This window comes from Apis florea, unplaced genomic scaffold (genome assembly GCF_048593485.1).
Source record: "Apis florea isolate Af1SG1 unplaced genomic scaffold, ASM4859348v1 contig_3195_pilon, whole genome shotgun sequence".
Classification (NCBI taxonomy): domain Eukaryota; kingdom Metazoa; phylum Arthropoda; class Insecta; order Hymenoptera; family Apidae; genus Apis; species Apis florea.
The window spans coordinates 65,546-71,545 of record NW_028256722.1 but is presented as its reverse complement, the minus strand read 5'-3'; positions in this window follow the sequence as shown (position 1 = coordinate 71,545).

The window sequence follows — 6,000 nt, the reverse complement described above, 5'->3', positions numbered from 1 at the left end:
ATTACTTTGTATCAATAGATAAAGCTTCCAAGATAAAGCTTCTTTGAAAGAATCAGAAGAAAAGATTAAAAAAAATTCTATAGTCCAATTATTCTGTTCATTCTATCCTATCATCTACAAATTTTATTCCCTTCGTCAAGAAACAAAACATATCTATAAAATTGAACAAACAAACAACAAACAATATACAAGAATATAAGATATAACAAAAATATAAAAATATAATATATAAAATAAAAACACTTATGCAATTGTTATATAAATTTTTTTCCACATATCCTATACAGGAACACAGCATAACATGAGAAACAATCCAAACCGTGATTAAAAGAAAAATTGAATCGTTTGTTCGATATGAAACGAGATTGAAAAGCGAATTTAAAATCGATTCTTCGTGAAGCAACTGTACAAAAAATTTTTTTTTTTTTTTTAAGTTATGATATTACGTTGCAACCAGAACAGCGCGACGCGATTTCCGCGAATACGACACCATGGCTGCTTTTACAACTTTCTCTTTGGGATTGTCTGTCGAGGAACGAATGAATTATGCTTGGTTTATATTATCTGTTCAAGACACGAAACGATATGAGAATGATTTCGACAAATATCAGATAATACAAATCATCATATCAAAATTGCATATATGAATTTTTTCAACTTTAATTCATTATTATAAGTGATATGATCTGATAAATATTATCAATGGCAAAATTTTAGGTCAAATTATTTAGGTAAATTTTATTATGGTCTAATCTGTCTGGATAATGATTTTATTTTAGGAAATTTTATGTTTATATTTAAAGCAGATTAATTTTAGAAAAATAATTAAAAAAATTGCAAAGGATTCTAATTTTTGAGACGTAAAATACTATATAATATAGTATATTAGAACTAGTCCAAATTATTTAATTATCAAAATATCAAAAATATCGTAAAAAAAAAAAAAAACAAAATTAAAAAGAAATTAATCTCAGACTTGATTGTAGGCAGGATATTAACAGCCCCTTTATGCAACTTATATGAATTCTTCCTGTTACTTTAAGTTTTCAAGGTGACTTTAAAAATATCTCATCTCAGGGTATTAAAAATATAAGAAAATGTAAGAAATCGCCTTACAATAAAAAAAAGAAAAATTAAAAAAACTCATGATCTTTGTTTTTCGAAAATAGATGACTCATATCCATCGATAAGCAATACGGATGGAAAGGTTAACTATCCTCCTTCCGATTGATTCGTGGAAAAAAAAGCGAACGTTTCGCGTAAATCAATTGACGCGATACTTCCGCTCACGGCGGGTTTATGAGCACGTTGAACGGGAAATATTTGCACTGAAAACAAGGAGGCCGTTAATGTGAAAGGGGTAGGGAGATGTGAGCTGTTCCGTTAGGACACGGAAGATAAAAACGTGCACAGAAGTGTGGGCCTTGTTAATCTTTGACGTGGGCCGCGAAAATAGACACGACGAATGAAATAGAGAATTTTCAGTTGTACCAGAAATAATTTTAAGAGACTGTTCATCGTTTAGATTGCACGATTCATTAATTTTTCATGGGATTGAATGAATCGTAAATGTTAGGTAAAGTGAATGAATTATGTACACGCACGTATATGCTATTACGATTGTGTTGAATTTCCATCGTATTCGCATAATTATGAGAGAATTTTATTTTTGAAAAAAAGTGTTAAATATATTTTAAATATAATGAAGAAGGAAAGTAATATGATGTAATAATAATTGGAAGAAAAAAACATCCTATATCCTATGGGATATATGATGAGAATTAAAATATCATTTTTCAAAATAAATTTTTTAAACGTATAATCCTTTTTTCAGAAAAATCTTCATTTGCCCTTTTATAAATTAGTGTATGCTATATGTTATATATACATTAATATACACTAATATACTAATAAAGATAAGGATAAAATATTTATTCTAAACCTAACATATATATCATAATACCTAGAATATTATCTTAATAGAATTCTTGAAAATTTTCATGAGTGACATGTATATGTACAGTTATTGTAGCATCATGTTATAACTAACAAAAATATACTATATAAAATTGAAATATAAAATATAATATGTATTTCTATATATAAATATATTTAATTATTAATATAATTAATTGTTTATTTCCATTAAATACAGTTAATATAATCTCATAGTTTTTCTTTTAAATATTCTATTTTCAATTTTATAATATTTTTGCAACTTTCAGTAGGAAGTAAAAGAACTTCAGAACTCTTTGCAATGAGATGTTAAGTATTCTAACAATAAGTAAATATTAGTACTAATATATCTAATGTCGTGCAAATATTTATATACGAACATTCTTAGAGCTTCTAACACTTTGTAATACAGTATTATTCTACTGCCTTTACCATTTTCATATTATCCCTAATATAATTCACTCACATTATAAAATCACTATTAATAAACATTATGAAAGGAATATAACTATTTTTATTTTTCCAACGATAAAAATATTATTTTATTTATTCTAAAATATATCTTTACTATTAAATTTTATATATTTTCCTTTTTCTTATACTTTCAATATCTTCATATATAAAATTTTTATATATAAGATACTTGAAAAATATGAAATGAAAGAAAAATAAAATTTAATATATTTAATTCTATTATTTTAATCTTTATATCTTAATGAAAATATAATTTTTTTTTTTGCGTGATATTACAAATTAGATATTAGATATTACAAATATATTTGTATTTTTAAATTAAAATGATTACAAACATCATAATCATTATTTTTATAAAAAAAAATTAAATTTATTTTTTTATTATTCATTCAAGCTAACTGAATCATAGATATTAATAAATTATATAATTTTATTTACTAGTTTTGTAGTAACAAATATTAAAATAAAAAAAAAATATTATAATTTAAAAAAATTCCCATAATTTTTAATATAATAAAATTAATAAATATGAACAATAATTAAATAAATCTAACCAATATTAAAAATAATATATATATATATATTGTACATCATCGAGATAATGATTTTCGCGATAAAAAGCAATATTATATGGCGATAACAGTATTATTACGCGTATGATACATGATATTGCGAATGACCTTTACCTATCATCACTTAAATATCATTATCTTTTATAGCTACTTACGGATATGTATTTGTTACGTAGAAAATTATAATATAACATTTCATTCAATAATATTTGTGAAAAATGTAACATCCATTAACATAACAAAAAAAATTTGTAAATAAAAAATATGAAGATACAATGTTTTATAGCCACATTAAGTAAATATTTAATTTATTTTAATTTTCCATTGACTCCCACGTATTAGATAATGAAGCATTTACATAACGAATGTGTAAATAAGGAGCCTTTAAATACAAATCAATCACGTACTTTCGGTTGAACGTCTCATTAAAGACTGACTTTAAAATAAAGCTTGGACAAATTCTAATCACGTTAACGTGATTAACGTGTGCCATAGGATGAGAATAACACACCGGCATATATACATATGTGTGATGTATTTGCTCGTATAATTGGAGAGGTTAGGACAACAATTGCTCGAAGACTGCATTGGCTTTTGTATATAAACGCGTCATTAACGTTCTATTATAAAGTTGTGAACATTTTTTACACAATGTAGAAATAAATAAAGAAAACATTGTATAAAATGCTTGTAGATAAGTATTAAGTAAAAAAATCTTCGACATTAGCGCATAGTTAACGAACAAAATTTCAAACGATATTGCGATTATCGATACGATCAATTACACATAATTTCACGAGATAAGTGGAACGATAGAAACGGTTTTAAAACTTTAAAAAAAATAACAATAGGTTAGAATATATACAGTAAAAATAAATTATATCATTTATGTTCTTCTTTTTAGAGCTATCGTTTTTTAAACGAGAGATATATTTTGAACACGAGACATGTCATGCCGAAAATATGGAATACATTCTTACAGAGGAAAATAAGCGTATCGGAAAAAGTGGCGTCAATGATCTCACCTGTTGGTACGTTGCTCATTTTGTCGAATCGATACGCTTACGTTGATGCTCCCTCTCGCTCGCACACGAAACCACCACTCGCGAATAATCAACGAAACAATAATACGCACACGTTTTTCCGCGAGAACTTTCGAAATGGATACTGTGACGTGTTCTGTGCTACCGAACTGAGATCGATTCCTTCCGAATCGCTTCTGACGAACGGCACCGCGGCCATATTGAAAACAGCCGGCTAGTGGCGCCATAGTGTACGATTTTTGTGGAACTAACAAGCCCGTAGACTTAAATTTGAATTTATGGCGGCATTTTTGCAATATTAAACTATACTTTATTATACTGATCTAATCGTATTAGAAATAAAAATGAAATATACATATAATGAATAAAATAGTTTCTACATCTATGTAGAGTTTATGTAACATTTTAAAAATAAATAAAAGTAATAATATATTGTATTTATAAAATATTAGGTTATATTGAACAGAAACGATATTTAAAATAAAATTTGTAAAATTAAATTTATCAAGAGTTAGAATTCACATGTTTTTAGAATAATATATAATTTATAATACTTTTAAAAATAAATATTATGATACTTAATAAATATTTTTAATTCATTTTTAATAGTATTTATAATGAATTGTGAGCAGAATATCAAATTACAAATAATTTTCTAAGATTTAAAATATTTCGTCAGTCGACAATATTAATGGATCTTTCCATTTAATTTAATTTCTAACCGTGATATATCGTTTCCGCCTAGTACATATTAATTCTTTAGGAATCTGGGTCTGCTTCACCCACATTTTTTAAGAGCTTTGTCAGTCATTCTAGCTCACGATTGTTTCAGTACAGATTGCTTCTATTAAAGTTGATGAAACAGTTTAGGTCTTGAAGAAATTTTTTCTGTTAAATTTTTGATTATTAACATAATTATATTTCAAAATATTTAAAAGTGCTTGATAAATTAATTCTTTTAAACTTTAAATATATGAAAAAATTATCTGAAGAATGATATCAATATAATTATAAGAATAAAAAATAGTAATTTTTTATCTGCTATTCGTTTTCTTGCAATGTCATCTTATTATATGTTCATATCTCTAGTATTGAATTTAAATTAGAATATATTTAGGCTTTTGTGATAATAGAAAGAAACGTCTTATATCTTTCTTTACAACATTTATTTCTAATATCTATTTATCTATGTACAGATACATACATTTGCCTATGCAACATAAATACAATAATATTCTACAGCTCGTGAGCCTGATGGTATATCTCTTCTAAATCTTATTGGCATTTTTTAAAGAGTATACTTATCATTCTTGTTCTTAATGTTTAGTGACTTTCATGATAAATGGGTTAGAACAATCGTCAGAAATGTTATGTAGAAGCGTAGAGATGTTTATTACGCAATGATACATATCTGTAAAATTTATGCATAACACTTTTTGTTTCGCTTAATACTGAACTGATATTAAATTCATATTTATGTATGCTATGGTGTAAAAACTTTATATTATTGATGTTGATCAATAATGTATTTCTTCTGAATGAGAATGATCGAACAATTGACTTTTGATCGAAAATTAACTTCTAAATTAATTATTATAAATATCACATCTTCTTTTTTAAACATATTATTATTTAAATATTTATCAATTCACTTGTTCTTGTTCGTACATCGTTTTCTATGCGGAAAAAAGATTAAAAAACTGTTTTAATTATCATCACAAATTTCAACATTCAACATTCTCAACGCAATATTAACGATACCTAATTTTATAAAATAATACGTATCAATGTTTCAAACTTAAATTTACATATAGAGATAACCATATATTTGTCGTGTACCCTAAAATTATATCCAGAAATTTCTTTAATTGCATAATAAATTACTATTATACGAAGAAATCTCTTAACTCTCAGACGGTTGTTTCTGTTCCTTTTTTTTTTTTTTTTTTTTTTCA